At 35.7% G+C, this 23245-nt stretch overlaps 1 long non-coding RNA gene across 1 annotated transcript; it reads right to left on the reverse strand.

Annotated features, from left to right (window-relative positions):
* Positions 1–10734: 10734 nt before the first annotated feature.
* Positions 10735–15034, reverse strand: LOC116408702. The gene is made up of 3 exons (XR_004221165.1): positions 14942–15034; positions 11446–11505; positions 10735–10956 (listed from the first exon to the last, which is right to left on the reverse strand). It is a non-coding gene; the product is annotated as an uncharacterized LOC116408702 (long non-coding RNA).
* Between the last annotated feature and the right edge of the window lie 8211 nt (positions 15035–23245).

The following is a 23245-nucleotide window of genomic DNA, read 5'->3' on the forward strand; positions in this document are numbered from 1 at the left end:
GGGCAGCCATACAAAAATATTCCAGCAAAAGTATGGAGGTACCCCACCTTCCAGAAAAGTTATTGTCTATTATCTAAAGAGGAAACATATGTTACATAAACACTTAATAATTAAATTGTTTATATTTTTATATTTTAATGCTCTTATAGTAAACTAGTAAATAGTATGTATATATATGTATGTATATATATATAGCTGCTATAAATGAATTTTTTTCTGTTGGTTTATAAATGGATATGGTGAAGCAGTATGTTACCTATTGTTCAAACGGCTTTGCTATTAAACATTTGAATTTAGCAGATTTTTTTCAATGGGCTTTGGCCCTTAAGCAATTGTCAAGGTTGAAAGTTTGAACTATATAAGCCACCATATATAGAGCACAAGTAATGGTTAAGAGTAGTGATGAGCGAATCTGTCCCGTTTCGCTTCACCAATAAATTTGCAAATCTTTCAAAAGATTCGCGAAACGGTGAAAATGTTGCGCGGAAAAAAAATTGTCACTTGCGACTATTCTTTTGACGCGCAACTATTCTTTTGACACCTGCGACTATTCTTCTTTTTGGACGTGCGACTATTCTTCTGAAGCCTGCAACTATTCTTGCGACAATTTTTTGGAGGCGGGACTATTCTTGCGACAATTTTGGATGTGCAACTATTCTTTTGATGCCTGCGACTATTCTTGCGACAATTTTGGCCGCGCGACTATTCTTTTGACGCCCGCAACTATTCCACGGAAATTTTTTTCATCTGTTTCGCGAAACAATCCGCCAATAGCGAAACACGGAAATTCGCCGCAAATCCATGCCTGGCAAAACATTTTGCCCATCACTAGTTAAGAGAGTCATAGGGTATGCCTTATATTTAATCGCATGATATTATTAGCATTTTGTATTGCAAGCACTACAATCCTAGGGTGGCATGTGTAGACCCAGTCACATGGAGTAGGTAATGATTAATCTTTTTCTGATTAGTAGCAGCATCCGGAAACATTGGTATCCTTTATTTCCTATTAGTGAATGTGTATGCACAGGGATTACATAAAATGCAAACAGTAGATAGTAGATTAGCATAGATTGTATGTAATCCCCAACCACAATCACAACGCTGTAGGTAATATGTGGTGATGGTCAGTGACATAACATACACAGATAAAGGCACAATATATTTACTCATAATTTTTATTTAATTAACTGTAAAATCCACAGGCTAGCAGAATGAAGATTGGGTGGATTAAGGACACTGGGTCTCCTGTCATATAGGATGCCACCACATGCATTGCTGGATGCTGAAGGTGGTACAAACCCTTAGGGGCACATTTACTTATCCACAAGCGCTCCGATCATTCGTTTGAACGGTCCAATCGTATTTTGTGCAACTTTTTCGTGCCTTGCGCAACTTTTTCGACGCTTCTGCTACTTTTTCGCTGCTTCCGCAACTTTTTCGTATTTTTTGCGTGAAAAAATCTGATCGGTTTTGGTGCTGTTTACAATTTGCTACGAAAATTTCGTGACTTTCCGATCGCCAATTCGATATTATGGTGACTAATATTATTTTTTCGTAAGCATTTTCGTGATATTTGCGATCTTCGGAAATTTTCGTTTCCAATCCAAATCTTTCCCATTTGGGGTTCGAACTTGTGTTTTGATAAATCTGCCCCTTACTGTGAAGCCCTGCAGACCCTACAACATTGGGTTTTCATTGTCTTGCTACATTACCACTTCCAGCAGAGAACAATTTGCAATTTTTGGAAATGTGGATAAAGAGGACTTTGCTTAAAATGAACCTAGTAAAAGCATTTTTAATAAAGTAGAACAATACAGCTACAGTTGGCTTGTCATTATTCTCATAAATACACATTTTAGAAATGGATTAAATTACTTATTACAGGTATAGTATCCCTTATCAGGAAATCTGATATCCAGAAAGCTCTTAATTACGGGAAGGCCATCTGCCATAGACTTAAGCAAATAATTCAACATTTTTAAAATGATTTCCTTTTTTTCTGTAAAAATAAACAGTACCTTGTACTTGATCCCAACTAAGATATAATTAATCCTTATTGAAGGCAAAACAATCCTATTGGGTTTATTTAATGTTTAAATGATTTGTTAATAGACTTAAAGTATGGAAATCCAAATTACAGACCTTATCCTGAAACCTCCAGGTCCCAAACATTCTGAATGACAGGTCCCATACCTGTATATGAAATAATGTATCAAATGTAACTTTGGCTCCCAAACATAAGATACTAGAGGATTTAGTTTATTCATACCTCTGATAAAGGGTTTAGGGATGTACCATCTGAATTTCAATGGTTAATTTACAATCAGTGTGATTGGTCATATAAATAAGTCAGTAAATGTGTTCAATTATGTTCAGTTACATTTTTTTTTCTGTCATATTAACTTGGTTTTTTAAAGATGTTTTTAGCTTTGTCAAACACTGTCACATTTATCAACATTTCAGATTTTTGTTGCATATCTTTTCTAATTACAGCAGTGACAAGTAATCTGTACATTTCCATAGCAATTAAACAATTTGAAACTCAGTTATTTTAGAAAAGATGACTGTAGATTTAGACAGGCAAAATGATTATTTTTCTCTATTTATACCTATGTTTAAAAGCTTTAGTCTAGGTCTATGCTTTGCCACCATTAAGGTGTAATTACCTCCAGTGATTGATCCATTGACTGAGCATTGTTATTCTTCATTGTAAAATATGGATGAAAGAGGTAGTTATGTCCTTCAAAATACTGTTTTGATGTACAGTACCAATATTCCTGGCACTGATGCATGTGGCAACCTCTTTGCAGTTGTGGCACCCTGAATAAAAGAGAGTATATCATATAAACTATACATGGGTCACACTTTACCAGTCCCTTACATACGGTGACATTTTTCTGCAGTACTTTCCCTCCACCCTAATTGACAGTTTAGTACAAATTGTATGAAGCTGTCACTAAAATAAAGTTTTGTATAAAAGTCCTGTGGTAAGGAATAAATTGTGGTTGCAAAAATTGCCTGAAAATAATAAAAGAATTATACTACATACTGCTACAACCTCTGTTGTCTATTTCTATTACCCCATGGAGCAGCTGTTTTATGACTATTTAGGTTCATGCCATCTTTCTGGTCTATGTTATAAAAAAGCAAAATTATCTTCTTGTTTTGTAAAACTCTGAAGGAGTTTAATGTTCTCTGAAGGTTATTGTTACATTTATATCATTAAATTGTATCCTGCACTAAATTAGCTTATTCCGTCTTATAATGCAACATTCATGATTATGAATTATGTTCTTTTTCTCTCTAGGTACAGTGAGTGAATAATGTTCTCCTGTGTAACTGATAGCACTACCATCTCCTTTGATATAATGGATTTTTCTTATTAATTCTAAAAAAAGATGGCCTTCATATTTGTTTTTTTTGTTTTTTTTACATAACTTATTTTTCTGCAACACTACAGTTCAGAGTTTAGAAGCTATCTGGTTGCCAGATCTGAGCCTAGAAACCAGGGAGTTTTTTGCAAGTTAGAGTAGAAGATGAAAAGCAGATGGTCTCTTTAGTTGTACACTCCCCATTCTGGCACCAATAGAGAATCAGGTAGGATTGAGTACAATGACCTACTGATATAATCTCTGTCTTGTACTACATCTTCTGTGGTACTAAGTTCATTAATGTTTTAGTTTAGCCTTTGGCTATCATCCATCTTTTCTATACCATGTCTGCACTATGGGCAACATCAACATCTATCTTCCAATATGTTACCAGTGAAACAATCCTTGTATATGTGAGATACAATTAATATTTGGCACAATATGTTTTAAGCTTTAATTTCCACTACATTCTGCCAAGCAAGTCAAATACTAAGGTGACTTTGAATACTGAACTACCATGCAGCACTATATTTTGTAATCAACCAATAAACAAACAAACAGGTAGGCATGCAAATACAACAAATAAACAAACCTTACTTTTACAGACTTTATTCATAATTTAATTGTTCTAGTTTTGCACATCCCTGCATTTTTTCATGCTTATCAATATCCTACCTAAGGACTGCTACCCCAAACTGGACCATAATCAATGTGATATCTTATTCTCTATAAAGAGGCACTATCTTTCAGATTACTAGGTGTCCACTCAACTATGTTGACACTCACATATGAGGGGCCATTTAGGAGATAAATGACCCCTATTGTGTTGTGAAAATTTGAAAGGTATTCCAGGACTAGAGTTAACTGTTTGAGAACAGATACCTTTTAGAAAAATGTCAGGATATTGGCAATTTATCTCTTGGTACAGTGCCAGACATCAGAGAATTAAAGAAGGTTTAGGGCAATGGTAAACAAAAAGTTTTGCTGCCAATGGGAAATCTGCGCTACTCTTGAGTGACAAATCTTCTGAAAATAGATCTATTAGATCTAGATAGATCCATTAGAAGTGCTGCATGTAAAATACTTAACGTGGGGTGGTTCTGGGTAGAAAATGCCTTCTTACACATTTTTTCACAAATCTAATGCATCCAGACAGCAAGGTATTTTCCAGTAATTTGGGCAATTCAGGTGACAAATTGCTATGGGTGCCATTGCCCAGAGTCTGGCAACCACAGAGATAATGCTGGGGTGAATACATCAAATACTGTACCTTTGTATAACTTCAAATAATCTAAAGGCTCATTTAATAATGGCAGGGCAGGATACAAAGTGCAAAAAAGGTCCTGGCCACAAGTTCCAACACCTACAATATCTAATTTAAAAACCTTCAGACAATGGCACATGGATGTGAGATTTAAGTAATCAAAATACAGGGCATCAACAACATGCCCCCCATAGATTTGTTTTAGAAGTGCTTGTACCAGGGCTTGTTCCTATGCCTTTCTAGGCAACCATAGACTGGCAAATACTGGTACCATTAGGCATAATTAGGGATATTTAAAAACATGATGCTCAAAGCTCCCAGATCAGCCCCAAGGCCCTTAAAGAGATACTGACATGAAAAAAACGACTTTTTAAAATATGAATCTACATAAAAAGTTGCCTATAAGTCATGATGACCATTCTTTGCTGACAGGGCTTCTTTTGTAGGTAATTAAAAACCTGACTGTTTTGCCAACCTGACTGTCCCCTGACTGTCAGCCTGTCAGTTATAGCTTCTAATGCCAACGGACTCCTGCTGCACAAATATGGCAGCCTTCTCATAGAGGAACATGGGGGATCAGATAGGTAATGTAATGTCATTTGGCAAATACTTTTATGAATAGCATGCAAAGACAATGTTATGATAGATAGATTTCTGGTGTCAGTATCTCTTTAATAACACTTTATTAAAAAAATATATGAATGTAGTAAATTATTTTTAAAAAGATGCAGCTGAATATATAGGAGTCTTCAATGTTGGAAAAGAGCATACACTTTGTAGTCTATATACAAGGAGAGCATAACTTACTACGTGATGGCTGAATGGATTTGAAATCCCTTTTTAAACTCTGAGAATATTCATCTTTAAATATTCAGAACCATTTAATTAAAATGAATGAATATAAATTGAGTTCTTTGAGATAAAAAACAAACGTCTTAAATAACAATGACACAGAAAGATATATTAAAATATCAAAATACAAATTCTGAACATAGGCAAAAAAAATGTTTAATATAAGAATCATTTTAGATGTAACTGTTAAAATATTATTGTATTCTTAAGAAAATGAATATAAAAACTGTCTCTCTCCGACCTTAGGACAGACCTTAAATTTGTAAAATAAGAGTACTTTGCAACAACATACCACAATTGCTAAAACAGCTGTGCAGATGTAATTGTTTTAATATATTCTTGTCAGTATGACAGGAAGAACCACAAGTCAAAAAGAGGACAGCCAAACTGTTATAGGGCCCTGAGGCTTTTGTCATCATGATAGCACATGTATAATAGGCCCCACTGCAGTATATAGAAAACAATTATGTTCTTATTATGACAAGCCTTCTTTCCCTGTGGGACAAAATCCTCATATCCCACCTGTTCTAAAGTGGTTTTTTTTTATGATAGAAACAATTAATTCCCCTTTTCACAAGAACATACTGTGCACAGAGAACATTCCTATCTGTATTCTCCTGCTAAAAAAAAAGATATTTTTAGTGCATATATTTAAAAAAAAAAAAATATATTTTAGTGCATATGCAGAAGAGTTGCAAATGGACAAAGTTTCAAATCTTTTCAGATTAGAATTCTTACCAATGATTATGTCGAACCAAACAATGAAAAAATACACATGAATTATGGATCATGAAAGCCTTGACATTTCAGAAGTAGCAAACCAGAATTTTTAATGTTTTAGAAAGAAGAAAAACAGTACAATGGTAAACACAAATGGTAGCACAGAGGCAACACATTCCTAATATATCTACTTCATTGTTGCAAAGAAAATATATTACAATAAAACTAATTATTATTTTTCCATTGTTTACAACCAATTAACAGACTGCTCCTCATTCAGTAAGCATAGATATAGAGATTTTTATTTAGCATTGGCAGCAACAAGCCAAAGGCATTTTGGGGGCTGCTAAATAAGGAATTAGGCTTCACCCCTCCCAGAAGGCAGTTATTCTATAAATATTGATCAGTAGTGATATTTATCAAGTTAATAAGACATTTTATAAAATGTTTATTACCCATAAGGGATCATATATGACCTGCAAGTACAGTGTACACTTTCAGCCACAATCACCATGTTTCCCTTTTCCCCGACAAAAAAAAATAAAAATCTCTACACCTAAAAAGGCTTGAGCATTCTTAAATCTGCCCATTAGTGGAATCTGTGTTATCTCAGAGACAGAATTGACCAAGCAGCGCAGAGCACAACTATCATAAGTGTGTGCAGTGCCTGTTGATGCAAAATACAATAACTGGAAATAACTTTGCGAGACCACAACTGCACTTGCAAATGACCTTTTATGAGATTGGACATGACAAAGCAGTCCTTATTTTGGATTCCAGTATACATATAAAGAGCACTTTAGAACTTAAAGGACAAGGAAACACATTACAACATGTTTTAAGTATTAATCGCGTACCCCCGCTGTACTGAATCACTATATTTATATTACCCAAAACTTCTTATTTAACCAACAGTCACATATGAAAGACTGCCCTGATGTGATTGCTATGTTTTCTTTTGTGAGACAGTTAAACTGATGCTGTAAACATACTACGCATGCACAATTTTTTTTCTGGTGCGTCAACAGTGTCGTCATTGTCTGCGCTCTTGTTCGAATTAAGAATTCCTCCCTCCCAAGCGCCCCTACAGTGCATGCGTCTTGGTGCGGGAGAGGTACATTGCGGGTTAATTTTTTTATTTACTCTGTGATTTTCCCTGAACTAAGTGGTGTCTGCAGCTAAACGGTTACACAGAAAAGACAAATTTACAGCACTGCAAAGCACACTTAAGGTATGCCTGTCCTATGGCTTAATATCTATGATAGATTTTCCTTGTCCTTTAAAACAATATTACCAATAATATATACTGTTTATAAAAAAGCATATATAAAGACCAATATGTAAGTATTACTATATATATATATATATTTACTATATTTAAATCTTATTCACAATCTTAAAAGAGAACATTTTTGTCAATAATAAAAAAAGTTCAAGTTGGTCTCATAATAGTACCAATTCTTCCTTACACAGAATGACGGTAGGGTGCTGCATTCTTTCCAATTTCACAAATTGTTTTTTTATCTAGAGAATAATAAGCACAAGGAAAGAGCACTCCATTGTGAGCAATATAACCCATTTGACAAAAAGAATCTTAAAGGTTGCACTTGCAACATGTAGAGTATTCAAGCTACCTTTACAGTATATGCTCCCTTTATATGCTTAAATACTGGTTGTTACTGCAAACTTTAAGGCATTATGGTTGAACGTGATGGACATACGTCTTTTTTCAACCTAACTTACTATTTCTAAATAGAATTTCAGTGTAATAAACAATGGGCACTTACAAATGCTTTGCAAAAACGGCAGTCATTCATTGCCACAGCAGTGTACAAGTGAATATAAATTTAGCATTTATTTTACACTGCTTTTTACACCATTTTTCCGGTTCCAAGGTGCAGTCATTCTCTGCACATAGCACCTGTATTGATACTGTACCCAGGAAGCTCTCTCATACCCTATGGGGGTTCATATTTTTATCCTTCGATTTGAGTTTTTTGCATTAAAAATTATACATTTGAGTAAGGAAAAATTCAAAGGGCAAAATTTATTTATTATTTATTCATGTTTTTTATTTTTTTAAGCTTGTCAAATCATTAATAAAATACGAATTAGATGTATTCCAGCTTTATTCAATCACATTATTTTGTTTGGATTTTTTAATAAATAAGGTAATGAAGTAGAAAAAATGCTAAAATTACACAAATACAAATTTTGATAAACAGTCCTCCCTCTGTCTATGAAACCCTTTCATTTGTATCCATTTTACAAAAAGAATCTTAAAGGTTGCACTTGCAACATGTAGAGTATTCAAGCTACCTTTACAGTATATGCTTCCTTTATATGCTTAAATACTGGTTGTTACTGCAAACTTTAAGATTCTCTTTATTAAAGTGGTTTTATTAATCATGATGGAGTGCACTTTCCTTGTGCTTAGTATTTTGGCTTATTTGGCATAACGGAAGGTTCGGACAATGATAAATATCAGTGTGGATTTAAATCGATCAAATTGGCTTTTCTAATCGATTCAAATATCAAACTTTCATTAAACCGCTTGAGCGGTCTATTTATCAAACTGTTTAAATAAATATACTAATCAAATGCAGCACACATTACCTTCTGATCACGTATGATCACCATGTAAATAACATTGGACTTATCAAGCTGTGTATTAATGTTCAAAGTAAAATATTATAATATAATCAGTCGTGCTGGCTGATACATTATATAGCTTTAAGAAGGGGCTGGATGGATTCTTAGTAAGTGAGGGAATACAGGGTTATGGGAGATAGCTCTTAGTACAAGTGAGGGAATACAGGGGTAGGGGAGATAGCTCTCAGTACAAGTGAGGGAATACAGGGGTAGGGGAGATAGCTCTCAGTACAAGTGAGGGAATACAGGGGGGGTTATGGGAGATAGCTCTTAGTACAAGTGAGGGAATACAGGGGTAGGGGAGATAGCTCTCAGTACAAGTGAGGGAATACAGGGGTAGGGGAGATAGCTCTCAGTACAAGTGAGGGAATACAGGGGTAGGGGAGATAGCTCTTAGTACAAGTGAGGGAATACAGGGGTATGGGAGATAGTTCTTACTACAAGTGAGGGAATACAGGAATATGGGAGATAGCTCTTAGTACAAGTGAGGGAATACAGGGTTATGGGAGATAGTTCTCAGTACAAGTGAGGGAATACAGGGTTATGGGAGATAGCTCTCAGTACAAGTGAGGGAATACAGGGTTATGGGAGATAGCTCTTAGTACAAGTGAGGGAATACAGGGTTATGGGAGATAGTTCTTAGTACAAGTGAGGGAATACAGGGTTATGGGAGATAGCTCTCAGTATAAGTGAGGGAATACAGGGTTATGGGAGATAGCTCTCAGTACAAGTGAGGGAATACAGGGGTATGGGAGATAGCTCTTAGTGCAAGTTGATCCAGGGACTGGTCCGATTGCCATCTTGGGGTCAGGAAGGAAGCGAGGCTTCAGATGGGGTTTTTTGCCTTCCTCTGGAGGATCAACTAGAAGTTAGGAAGGTTATATATAGGCATTATGGTTGAACATGATGGACATACGTCTTTTTTCAACCTAACTTACTATTTCTAAATAGAATTTCAGTGTAATTAACAATGGGCACTTACAGGGGGGCGTGGCTAGCTGCCGAGCAGGATGGAAGCAGACTAAAGAGGCTCCGCACAGACCCGCCAAAATCTACAGGAAAACCAGCCCGATACGATGGGGAAACACAGCAAAAACAAAGAACTTACCAGAGAGGAAGGGAAGACACCAAAAACTTCGGAAAGCCAACGTCTACTAAAACAGTTCTTCGCTCTGACGGACCCAGATCGAGAGCATCAGGCTTTCAAAATGGCGCCGAGACGGCCGAGCAGCCCTGCAGAGGAATCAGATAGTGAATCGGTAAGCTCCGATTGCATTACCCTCGCATATTTAAAAACTTTACCAACTAAAACTGACTTTTCTGACATGGTCACACAAATAAAAACCACTCTGAAAGAGGAAGTAGCCACCCTAAAAAACGACATAACCGCGCTACATACCAAAGTTTCAGAGATAGAAACTAGGAACAGCGCAGTAGAAACCACAGTTGAAGCACTAATAAATGCCACCTTATCACAAGACAAAGCTATATACACGCTACAGAGACGTCTAGACGATCTAGACAATAGGGGCAGAAGGTGCAATATAAGAATAAGGGGGCTACCGGAACAACCAGAGGGGGGAAACTTACAAAATATTGTAACCCAACTATTTAACCAAATATTGGAAAGAGAACCTACAAGCCAGATCAATATAGAAAGAGTACACAGGGCACTAAGGCCGCGCGGCCTACCAACGGACAAACCGAGGGACATAATCTGTTGTTTATCCCATTTCCCAGTAAAAGAGGAATTAATACAAAAGGCAAGGAAAATAAAACCACTAATGTACATGAATGTGGAGATCCTACTACTACAGGACTTGTCATGGTATACATTGCAACAAAGGAAACTAATAAAACCTTTGACGAGTATTTTACAGGAAAAAGGGACAATGTTCAGATGGGGATTCCCCTTCAGCATCCAGGTAAACAAAGATGGAAAACAGATCACCCTCAACTCACCGGACGACATAACACCATTCTGCAGAGGTTGTGGCATTGAGGAACCAGATCTGACGGAATGGATGAAATTTTCACAGACACCACAGATCCCACCACTCCCAGGAAAGGAGGACTGGATCGAGGTAGCAACACCTAAAAGCAAAAGACGGAGAAACAAACAAACCCCAGATAAAAGAAACTCAACAGAGGACATATAGAATAAACACAACGCAGCTACCACCTGGAACTCTGTCGATAAGTATATACAGGGCTGATATCAATGCTGTTATTACTTATTACTTATTACTTACTACTTATGTGACTAATTAGAATTACTTGGCAAAAGGGTCGATACAATGCGGAGAATTTTGTGACTGCTTCCACCTAGACACAACACCCCCCCAGGGGCATTAGCAGATAACCTGCTACTAAGTCTGAATACTCAGACAAAAATAACCCCATTGGATATTGATTTATAAAACACCAGTCAAAAGATATGCTTCTAAAGAAGCAACAAGTTATTAATGGTTTAAAAGGTTATTATACGGTTATAAAGAATTTTGTTATCGGTAGATTGTACAATGTGAATAGAAGTGCTAAACGTAGAGATATCAAGTATATGGTACAAACCTCACTACTTACCTGAAATTATGATGCACAAGTTAAATGTGATATCCTTGAATGTAAATGGGATCAATATACCTGAAAAAAGAAGTAAAATAATAAGGGAGATGTATAGAAATAAAGGTGACGTAGTACTGCTACAAGAGACACATATTAAAGGTACAGAGACACCTCTTAAAAAATTCACAAACTACAGCAAGTGGTTCACAAGCAACCACCCCACACAGAAAGTTAAAGGGGTAGCGATTGGCATACATAAACATGTTGATTTTCAAGAACAAGAAATAATGAAAGATGAGGAGGGGAGATATATTGTGGTGAAAGGATTATTACACCATACAAAATGCACAATAGGCTCTATATACCTGCGAAATAAAAGACAAGCATTTAGCCTAAAGAAATTTATGCAAAAACTCAAAGCTTTCGCGGAAGGCATAGTAATCTTGGGTGGAGATTTAAACATGACTCTGTATCCAACCCTAGATGCATCTAACGGTAAATCTTCTCTACCTTTTTCAGCACTCAATATGGCAAATAGAGAAATACGCCTGAGCTGCATGATAGATACATGGAGGTACTACAATGGTAAAGATAAAGATTTCACCCACTACTCACATGCGAAACAGGTATACACCAGAATAGACTACATATTTCTGTCACAACACCACCTAAGTTGGCTTAAAAACACCAAAATTCATAATATATTATGGTCAGACCATGCAGCAGTCCAGATCCAACTAGAAATTCCAAACAGAGTGAGATCAAACTGGCAATGGAAATTGAATAATAACTTACTAGACGATAACACTTGCCGTACCGAATTAAGCAAAGTTTTGACAGAATATAAAGAGAATATTAAGGGAGATACCTCTACAAACATAGCAAAATGGCAAGCCTTTAAGGCTCTTGCCCGAGGAATCTTAATCAAACATGGCTCAAGATTAAAAAAAAGAAAAAAACGAAAGAGTTAAACAGCTCTTAGACGGAATACATAGATTAGAATCCAAACACAAAAAGTCTCAAAAAGATAATGACCTAAAGAACTTGACAAACATGAGACTAGAACTTCAAACATTACTAAACACCCAAATAAAACAAAATTTTGCTAATATAAGCCAAACATACTTTGTACAAGGCAACAAGACAGGCAAAATGTTAGCAAGAGCGCTCAAAAACAGACAGAATAACTTAAATATACACAAAATTAAAGATTCCTCTGGCAAGACCCAAGTACTACCTCACAAAATTGCGACAGTATTCAAAGAGTATTATGAGAAACTATATAATATAGATAAAGGCCAAAGCGAAAACACTAGAACACGAAGAAAAAATAAAAACCTATCTAATAAATCATAAATTACCGGAGATACCACAAAAAGAACTAGACAACCTAGAAACCCCTATCACAGAAAGTGAAATTAGAAAGACAATTAAATCCTTAAAACCCAATAAAGCACCAGGCCCGGATGGGTATACAGCAAAGTTCTATAAAGAATTCCAAGAAACAATAATACCTATCATACTACCCTTATTTAACAACTTATCACCTAAGGAACCCTTAAACAGGGAATTTCTATTGGCATACATAACAATCATCCCTAAACCAGGTAAAGACCCAGTGAACTGCGGAAACTATAGGCCAATATCCCTATTAAACCTAGACCTGAAAATTTTAACAAAAATCCTAGCTCAGAGATTAAAACCAATACTGCCGAAATGTATACACAGAGACCAGGTAGGGTTTGTGATGGGAAGGGAAGCCAAGGAAAATACAAACAAAGTAATAAACTGGACAATGTGGTGTGCCAAAACAAATAAACCTTCTCTGCTTCTAGCTATAGACGCAGAGAAGGCATTTGATAGAGTTAAATGGGACTTCATAGACTTAGCCATATCAGCCCTAGGAATTAAGGACAGGTTTAAAGAAAAAATAATGGCAGTCTATACAACACCCTCTGCACAAATAAGGGCCAACGGTCTACTCTCAGATCACTTTGATATAAGTAACGGGACAAGACAGGGATGCCCCCTGTCACCCCTACTATATGTTCTAGGTATGGAGTATTTTTTAAATGCCATTCGGCAAAACACAGACATAGCAGGACTAGAGATAGGCCAAACAGAATATAAAGTGGCAGCATTTGCCGACGATCTCATGTTAATAGTAACAAAACCGATCATAACACTACCCAATATAGTGAAAGAAATACAAAAATTTGGAGAAATATCCAACTATAAGATAAACATGGATAAAACTGAAGCTTTAATACTGAATTTACAGAAACGGGAGGAAAATAATCTGAGAGCATCCTTCAAATTTAAATGGCAATCTGAAAGTATAAAATACCTAGGTATACAGATCCCAGCTAATCACCGCAAACTATTTGAACTTAACTACAAACCACTCTTAGAAAAAACTCGAATCACCCTAAGAGAATGGAACCACAAGAGTCTATCATGGACAGGCAGGATCAATTCCATCAAAATGTCAATACTACCTAAATTTATATACCTATTCTCAACTGTACCAATAGTAGTCCCCCAAAGCTATTTTACACAACTCAAGGTATTACTGGATACATATATAGGACAAGGTAAAAACAAAAGGATAGCAAGAGCAACACTACATAAACCCAAAACGTTAGGTGGATTAAATATGCCAGACTGTGAATTATACTCTATATATATATATATATCAGGCAAGCATTCTTTCCAAAATCATAGAGTACAATAAGGGCAATTCACTGATGCAATGGAGAAAAATTGAAAATGTATGGTTAGGAGGAATTCTGGAATCTCTGCCTTGGAGGAAAAAATTAACAATAACAGAACCAATCCAAGGAAACGGATTGATAGAAGCATGCATAAAAACATGGTCTGAAACCAGAAACAAATACAATTTAGCCCCATATCCATCCCCACTAATGCCTTTGGTCAATAATACTGAATTCATCCCTAGCACTATTGACAAGGGATATGAAACAGCATTTGGCATAAGGGACCTAAAATTGGCACATATAATGAAATCAGCAAATGGGAAAGACCCAGCGATATACCAAAATAAAGCAAACTGGACTCAAATTGACCACTGGAGATATAGACAAATTCTAGCATGGATGAAAACCCACTCACTAAGTGACACAACTAGATCTAGAGAATTGACAAAATTTGAAACATTATGTGCAATGCCTTTTCCCATACGACATAGTTTAGCTACCCTTTACAAAATACTATTAGAAGAAAAATACAAAACATTACCCAAATATACTAAGGCATGGGAACAAGACCTTAATATAACACTTACGGAAGAAGACTGGAAACAAATTTTCAGAACTATAACGAAAGGCTCAGTGAGCAGCAGATTCCAGGAATCCTCCTATAAACTAATTGCTAGATGGTACAGAACGCCAGTGATACTACATAAAATGGGACTGACACCAAACGATCTATGCTGGAGATGTAACCAAGCAACAGGAACACTAGAGCATATATGGTTGACATGTACCAAACTTACCTCATTCTGGAAACAGGTGAAAGAGATCTGCGAAGAAGTCACGGGAAGCCAGATAAATACAGATGCCCCAGCGATACTCCTTTTTCATCGGTATGAACCCATAGACTGGACCAAAAAAGATCTCACACTGAAACTACTTATGACAGCTAAATCTACAATCCCAGTACACTGGCGTTCAGATAAAATACCTTCAAAAGAACAATGGTTTAAAGTAGTTAATGAGTTGTGCCTAATGGAAGAGCTAACAGCTTCTATTAGAGACCAATATCAGGATTATTTCGCAGTCTGGCTACCTTGGAAAGAATACATCAACAAAACATCACAAATTGAGAATAGGTAATATGAAAAGGGATAAAGACACCATAAACTAAGTAAACACTAGAACACAACCGAGATAGCACGAATAGAGATAAATATAGAAGGGAAAAATAACACACAACTACCGAATTTATAGGTTATTCTTTTTTATTTTCTTTTTGGTTGTTATGTATAAAACTGCAATGTGTAAAGGCAACAAATGTATAACATATGTATAAATATGAAAGGAAAGTACATGGAAAAGACAAGAAATCTAATGTATACCTGTACCTTTCATTGATGTTAACACTCAAATAAAAACCTGAATAGAAAAAAAAAAACAATGGGCACTTACAAATGCTTTGCAAAAACGGCAGTCATTCATTGCCACAGCAATCGGGCATTGTGAATATAAATTTAGCATTTATTTTACACTGCTTTTTACAACATTTTTCTGGTTCAGAGGTGCAGTCATTCTCTGCACATAGCACCTGTATTGATACTGTACCCAGGAAGCTCTCTCTTACCCTATGGGGGTTCATATTTTTATCCTGCGATTTGAGTTTTTTGCATTAAAAATGATACATTTGAGTAAGGATTTAAAAACTCAAATTTTCTATATTATATTACGAGAAAAAAAAATTCAAAAGGAGTCGTCCTAGGCAAAATTTATATTATTTATTCATGTTTTTTGTTTTTTTAAGCTTGTCAAATCATTAACAAAATATGAATTAGATGTATTCCAGGTTTATTCAATCACATTATTTTGTTTGGATTTTTTAATAAATAAGGTAATGGAGTAGAAAAAAATGCTAAAATTACACACATACAAATTTTGATAAATAGGCCTCCTTCTGCCTAAGAAACCCTTTCATTGGTATCCATTCTGTTAGTGCCTTATTTTTTGTGCATGGCTGCTAATTTTATAACAATTTTAGGTGACAGTTTGAGGAATTATTCCATTTATGACTTTTATGACATTCCACCATAAGTATTTTCTTATATAATCACAAGTCTCTGAGGCAAAATTAGAGATTCTATTAAGAAAATGAAGTTGAGTAGACAGCAGTTTCTAGATCTGGAGCATGTTATCAAATGATTAGGTTAGAAGACACTTTATAAAGCTTCCATGTAACGTCGGTGCACTGCTCCTCTTCATTACTTATTGGATAATTCAGATGTACAGCAGGCAGAGGTGAATTAAGTGTTGAGCAATTACTGTGTCCTTCACTTTAATGCGCATGGAATTAGGGCTGTTCCGCAAATCTGAAGACATCCTTATTTTTATGACCAAACCTGAGAGAAGTAAAAGTGTATTCTTCACTGAAATTAGTTAATTTTTACTTAAAAAGTAGGTGTATGTTTCCTGAGCAGTTAAGCTCAGGTTAATACTGCACTTCAATAGAGCACTAAAAGTTGTACCTGGTAATGTAAGAGAATAAATCATGCTTTACTATTTTCAATCAATAATCATAAAATGGATGTTTTTCTGTGATGCTAAAGGAGCCCATGAATTTATCATTAAAATATTACTGCTAAAAAATTCTCTCTATATATTTTTCTAAACTGCATGAATCGGGACTATTTTCAATACCATCACAGAGCTGCTGAAGTTGTATGGCCAACTAAAGTTTGCAGTAGTGATTTTTATTTTCATGTGTTAGAACATTTAATTTATTTTGTTTACAAAGCGAGCAGGAAAAATCTTTGTGCTGAGATTTACTTATTTAACAGTCTGATGTTTGAGAGGCAGGCTGCATATGAAGATGAAAGGTTCAGTGATGGGTGAAATGAACCGTTAGGAAAAATATAGAGAGCAATAAAGGAAATGGGAGGAATTACAGTGTTGTTATTATTATCCTTTACACATATAGCCTGACCAGTTGTGGCTTTAGAAAGCTATTCCAAAGCAATAAAGGCATTGACTGGTAAAAGCGGACAACCATTCTGCCCTTTTTCCTGATTAATGGGTGATGGGAGGACACATTCACGTTGCCAGCTTATATTGTACCAGAGCTACTACAGTTGACCACAAACAGATGAATAAACATCCCTATGAAGATAAATAAGACTAAAGGTAGCCATTCACATTCAGATTTTAGTCTTCTTCCAATGAACGTCCGGATATCAGTCGTACACTTAAATGCCACAATCTTAAACTAACATTCAGACTGAAATAAAAGCCCTAAAAATAACAAATCAGAGGATGTTCTGAAAATTAAATAGTTGGCAGACACCAATCATACGAAAGTGTATTTTATCGTTATCCAACCATAATTTTCGAACCTGCCCGATCAACTACACAACCGATTGCCATTGTACAAAAATTATCAGGACAATAATTCTGAGCCCACACACAGTCCGAAAATGATTTTATCAGTACATCTATGGCCAGCTTTAATGTGCAAAATAGACATATCAAATATTTCATAGGACATTTATGGACAAAGGTAGTATTACCCCTAATTATAAATAAAGTATAATGTGATGAAAAATTGTCTTCATGGATAGAAAAAAGATTATAGTAAGGGTTAGATGTATGAAAATTTGAGATTAAAGAGGTCATTTAAAACCCAGGGGGGCACAAGTGCAAGAGTGCTAAGGAGTGCAAGAGTTGTAAGGCAGGCAGTAAGGATAGGGCTCAACAGCATGCTGTGCCTCCTGATGCTCCTAAATTGTGCCTCAGAATGATGTGCAAAGTAGGGGTGGGAGGGGAGGATGCCTACATGCCTCCCCCACCTGTCCCTTTTGAATAAAGAGCAGCCTAATGCAGGCCACACTAGATTTAAAGAGTAGTGCCCAGGTCTGTGGCTCTAACACAATGCTCCACGCAATGGGCAAAGTGTAAAAAATGGTTTATTGCTTATAGTAAACAAGCCCTTATGTTTTTCCCACAACTGAACGAAATTGAGGCAAAAAAATCAGCCTTGGATTTTTCCAATTTTAAGTTTTACAAATGTTCAAAATGTATCAATTAAAAAAAATTGTGGAAAACCAAATAAAAAAAATATGACAATTAAAACATGGCAAGGTTTTAATTGTCATGGAAGGTGTATTTAACATTGAGGCTATTCTATTCTTGGAGTTTTTGTAAAGATAAATGGAACAATTTGATTGTCTTTGCAAGTAAGTTCGTTTCAACGCATACATTTGTGATTTTCATAAATAAGTTAGTGAGCAAAAAATTGCAGTTGCTGAAAACACCATCTAGTTTTATCGTGATTTTTATCAAATTATTTTTTTTAAAAACCCTCTAATTTAAGGATAAATACATTTGCTCCTATGTATGTACAGGTATGGGATCTGTTATCCAGGACCTGGGGCCTTCTGGATAAGGGATCTTTCCGTAGTTTGGATCTCCATGCTTTAAGTTTACTAAGAAATAATTTAAACATCAAATAAACCCAACAGGATTGTTTTGCAACCAATAAGGAGTAATTATATCTTAGTTGGGATCAAGTACAGGTACTGTTTTATTATTACAGAGAAAAAAAGAAATTTCTAAACATTAGAATAATTTGTTTAAAATGGAGTCTATGGGAGATGGTCTTTCCGTAAGTGAGAACTTTCTGGATAACAGGTTTCCAGATAACGGATACCTGTATTAAAGAGGATTAGTCATATTCAGTAAACCCAGATCTGTAGCCTGCTGCCATTGCGTGCCATCCCAGTATAACTTATTGCAAAAATCAGGAGAAGTTTAATACATTGTACATTAATTAAAACTAAAAATAATTAAATTTTGTGATGATTATGAATATAGACCAATATATTTGAAATGAACTTACAGTTTGGCTGAACTATGCAGGAAAATTAATACATTCTCAAACAGTTACTATTAGCCTTATTTAAAAGGTGCACCATATGGATGACAGCATGGCAAGTGATTTATTAGTGATGCTAAGATGCATTACAGTTCTTCCATTTCTTATGCACAATAGTCTTAATGTGAGACAATTGCATTTAAATTATGAGGTCACCACATACTTTGTTAGTGAAAGAGAAAATAAAGTAGAAGCTGGTTTGTTCACTTTTAGTCATTACCACATTAAAGATTATTTTATGAGACTGAAAAATAATGAAGGTGGATACCATTGGATTTTGTAGAAAGTCATTACTGAGACATTTTCCCACCTTTAACAATAATGTCATACCGTTTTTAAAAGTACCATTATTCTTTAAAAGAAACTGAACCTTCCTAAATTAGTTTGGAAATCTCCAGACTTAGTCGAATTCTCTATAGAAATGTCTAGTGTGATACGTGAAGAATTTGCACAGTCAATATAAAGTTTCATTCCCACCATCTATTCTTTATAAGAAATGAAGCAAGGAAACATTTAGCTGAAGTGCGCTGTAAAAAGATACATATTTTCATTTGTTAGGCATCTTTGAGCTCCTGGATTTAATCATTGCATTTGAAGCATAGTTAAATTTGATGGGGTTGTAATTTTCACAGAAAAAGAGAATTTAATGCTGATGGTTTATGTTTTTATTCACGTTCAGTTTTTCAGTTGCTTCATGAACTCATTTAAATTAATAAGAAAGTGAAGGGCAAGGTACTACATATGTGGAAAATTTGATATGCAAAGGTTTTGGACCAGAATCTAGAAGACTTGAAGAGAAATTATAATTTTATTTAATATTTTCATTCACCGTGAAACGCTGGCTTTACTGTTGGGCATGCTTTAATTTTATATTTGTTACACTTCTATATTTTGAGCACTGCTTGCTTGGCACAATTTTCATTGGTTTAAGAGAATGTAAAAGTTCCTGAAATGTTTTTAATCTCTCTGCCCCATGAACCCTAATGTTCTCCAGCTCATTACAGATTCTAAACAGATTTCATTCATATCTGAGCACAGGAACAGCACTTTGTGCTCATGGTTGATGTTCATAGTTTTCTGTTTGTGAATAAGTATTTTAGCCCATGAACATACGCAAAGCACATGGGCCTGGGGGGTACAATCAAAACTAACTGGAATCTCATTGGCTCTGTAAGGCTGATATTACATGGAGTGTTCTATCCTCATTGTGCCTCCTATTGACAACAATGGCATTTGCCTGGTGTCTCCAGAGCAGTTTCAGGTCAAGAACCTCATGTATTAGCACTATCAGGTGGTTCCCATTGAAGTTAATGAGAGGTGCTTCTCTGCCAGCTGAAATAAGCCATGTCTAAACGGATGGAAAATACCTGACACTGAAGATCACTGGAACCACACAACTATTAAAAATATAGATGCTTTTTGCAACAAACGCTAAGTAAAGTACAGTTTTTGTACACCCTTAAACTCTGTGTAGTGTATACATGTGCTCTTTGACTTTATAATTCTGTGCATTATCTTAGTAATGTTAAAATTACCAACCAACATGTTACACTATGCCCCAGGCTAACCCATATATACCCTGATGCATGCCAAGCCCAACACACTTACTGCAATTGCCCCTCCCTGTTCATATTAGGTATTCTGTACTCATAAAAAGGCACAGTGCATACTCTTTTTTTGAATTTGCATAGTGCCAAATATTTGCGTCTTTTAGAGAATAATTCCTTTTGTCATGTATGTTTATGTATGGTCAATGTACTGTAACATGTATTTGTTTTCAATAAAAGACACTCTCATTCTACCCTGTTTTAATCCACTTTAGAATTATACACACATTATTGAATCTTAGTTCTAAAGTCGCCAGATGCAATCCTGGGGGAGGGGGAAAATAAGCATAAGAAGCCTGGCTTATTTATCAAAGAAGCTACTGTATCATTGCATGAATGAGTAGAGTTTGCCAAGCCAGAGATTGTGAGAGGTTAGAGAAGTATCAGATGTGTCAGCATTTTCTCCTACTAATCAATGAGATGAAATTCACTGCTCAGTTAGAAATTAGACTGACAGTCACTGAATTAGCAGATGTTAGAGCAGAGTTTTTGGGGCTTGCTGGCAGAAATGCATTTTTATGTTTTGCTTTATAAATGAATTTCTGGTAGATACATGTTTACAGGTTTGTCTTATTTGTTTTGTATTAGGCATATTCATTTATAATTAGAAGTATCCTACATAGAAAAAGCAAATATGTTAAAGGAATTATAGAGGGATACATTTTAGTACCGATAAATAGAAAATTATGTGGGTGTAGCACCATAGCTCAGTGGCTTATGGTGTAGATTTATTAATGTGTGAAATTAGAGCTCACCGCAATAAAATTCCATCAATCTATACAAGTATGTGATCTGTTATCCGGAAACCTGCTATCCAAAAAGCTCCAAATTATGGAATGGTGGTCTCCCATAAAGTCCATTTTAATCGAATAATTCAAATGTTTAAGATTGATTTCCTGTTTCATTTTAACAATAAAACAGTACCTTGTACTTAATCATAACTGAGATATAATTAATCCTTATTGGAGGAAAAACAAATATATTGGGTTTATTAAATGTTTTTTAGAATACTTAAATTATGGATACCCAAATTATGTAAAGGCCCCTTATCCATAAAACTCCAGTTCCTAAGCATTCTGGATAACAGCTCTGATACCTGTATTCATTTTCATGGGATGGGATTTTTAGAAGCGTGTTTACCAATGTGTGAAAGTTAGAGTTAAATATGCCTTTAAAAATGCCATATAAATGAATAGAGAGCAGTGGAATTATAGTGTGGTGAGATCTAACTTCTTAATTATATAAATTTGCCCCTAACTAATATCACTAGGTGGTATACCTTAAGGCTTGGAGTGATCAGCAAGTTGAGGTCAATATCAAAGGTTGGTAAGTAACATAGGAATGTACATAAAATTAACAGGACCTGCAGTTCTGTGATTTGAAATACTTTGGAGATATTAATCGGGAAAGGGTATAACTGTATTGTAGGGACTGCCTATACATAATTCTCACATCACACAACACAGTTGTTTTTGTTTCTATATGGAAATATATTGTTTCTAAAACCATTGCTGCCTAATTGTGCCTTCTGGCAGGGATCCCTAACTTCAGGTTTGTCTAGCAGATCTGTGTTATCCTGTAAATAGCTTGCTGTAACAATTTGTTTAACCAAGTCTGATATATTTTCTGTTAATGTGCCAGAGCCAGAACTGTGGAGACGTATTCCCTCCTACACTCCTTATTAACATAAGTTTGTGATGCAATTAAAATCAAGAGACTGAGTAGTAAGACCAAGTTGCACCTACATTTAGCTCAGGAGCTCTAGTGAGGAAGCAGGGAGCTGTTAAGCCCCAGCTAATTAACATACACCTAAAAGTAGTTCCTTATATTAAAGGCTACATAGCAGCTAGAAGCAATATTTGACTACAATTTGTACACAAAACACAGAAAAAAACTGCCAGTGCTCGGTCTAACCAACGCTGTAATGTTGACCAGCTGCTAGAAACACACTTGTGTCAGTGCTTAGTCTAACCCACATTCTGGAGTTGACCAGCTGCTAAAGGTGCAACATGGTCTTACTACTCAGTCACATTGTTTGCTGGGGGACTTGATTTTAATTGTATCACAGACGTATAATGTTAATAAGCAGTGTAGGATTTACGTACAATGAGGGGCCTTGACTTGGCACGTGAGCTTACATATTTTGGCCAAGGTGTGGTACTAACACCTCATTTTTTTGTAAAAATTATTTTTAAAGGCAAACTGAGAGCTGGCAAACTTTCTCTTTCTTCTTGTGTACAAATGATGGCTTTTTATTGTTTATAGCAGCTGGTCAACTCCAGAATGTGTGTTAGACCGAGCGCTGGAACAAGGGTGCTTCTAGCAGCTGGGCAACGCTACAGCGTAGGTTAGACTGAACGCTGGCGATTTTTTTCTGTGAGACTTATTCCCTCCCTTCATAACCTTAAACTGATGTACCAAGCTGATAGCAAGAACACAGGGACACAGTTTGTGTGGGTGAAGGTCGGCCACAGCTTTATTAGAAAATACCTCATCAATATTCCTTACCATCTCTTTCACCTTTGCCAAAAACATCTTGGCGAACTTTATAGCTGAATGCTGGCCACTGCCAACAC

Source organism: Xenopus tropicalis, chromosome 2, assembly GCF_000004195.4.
Source record: "Xenopus tropicalis strain Nigerian chromosome 2, UCB_Xtro_10.0, whole genome shotgun sequence".
Lineage (NCBI taxonomy): Eukaryota > Metazoa > Chordata > Amphibia > Anura > Pipidae > Xenopus > Xenopus tropicalis.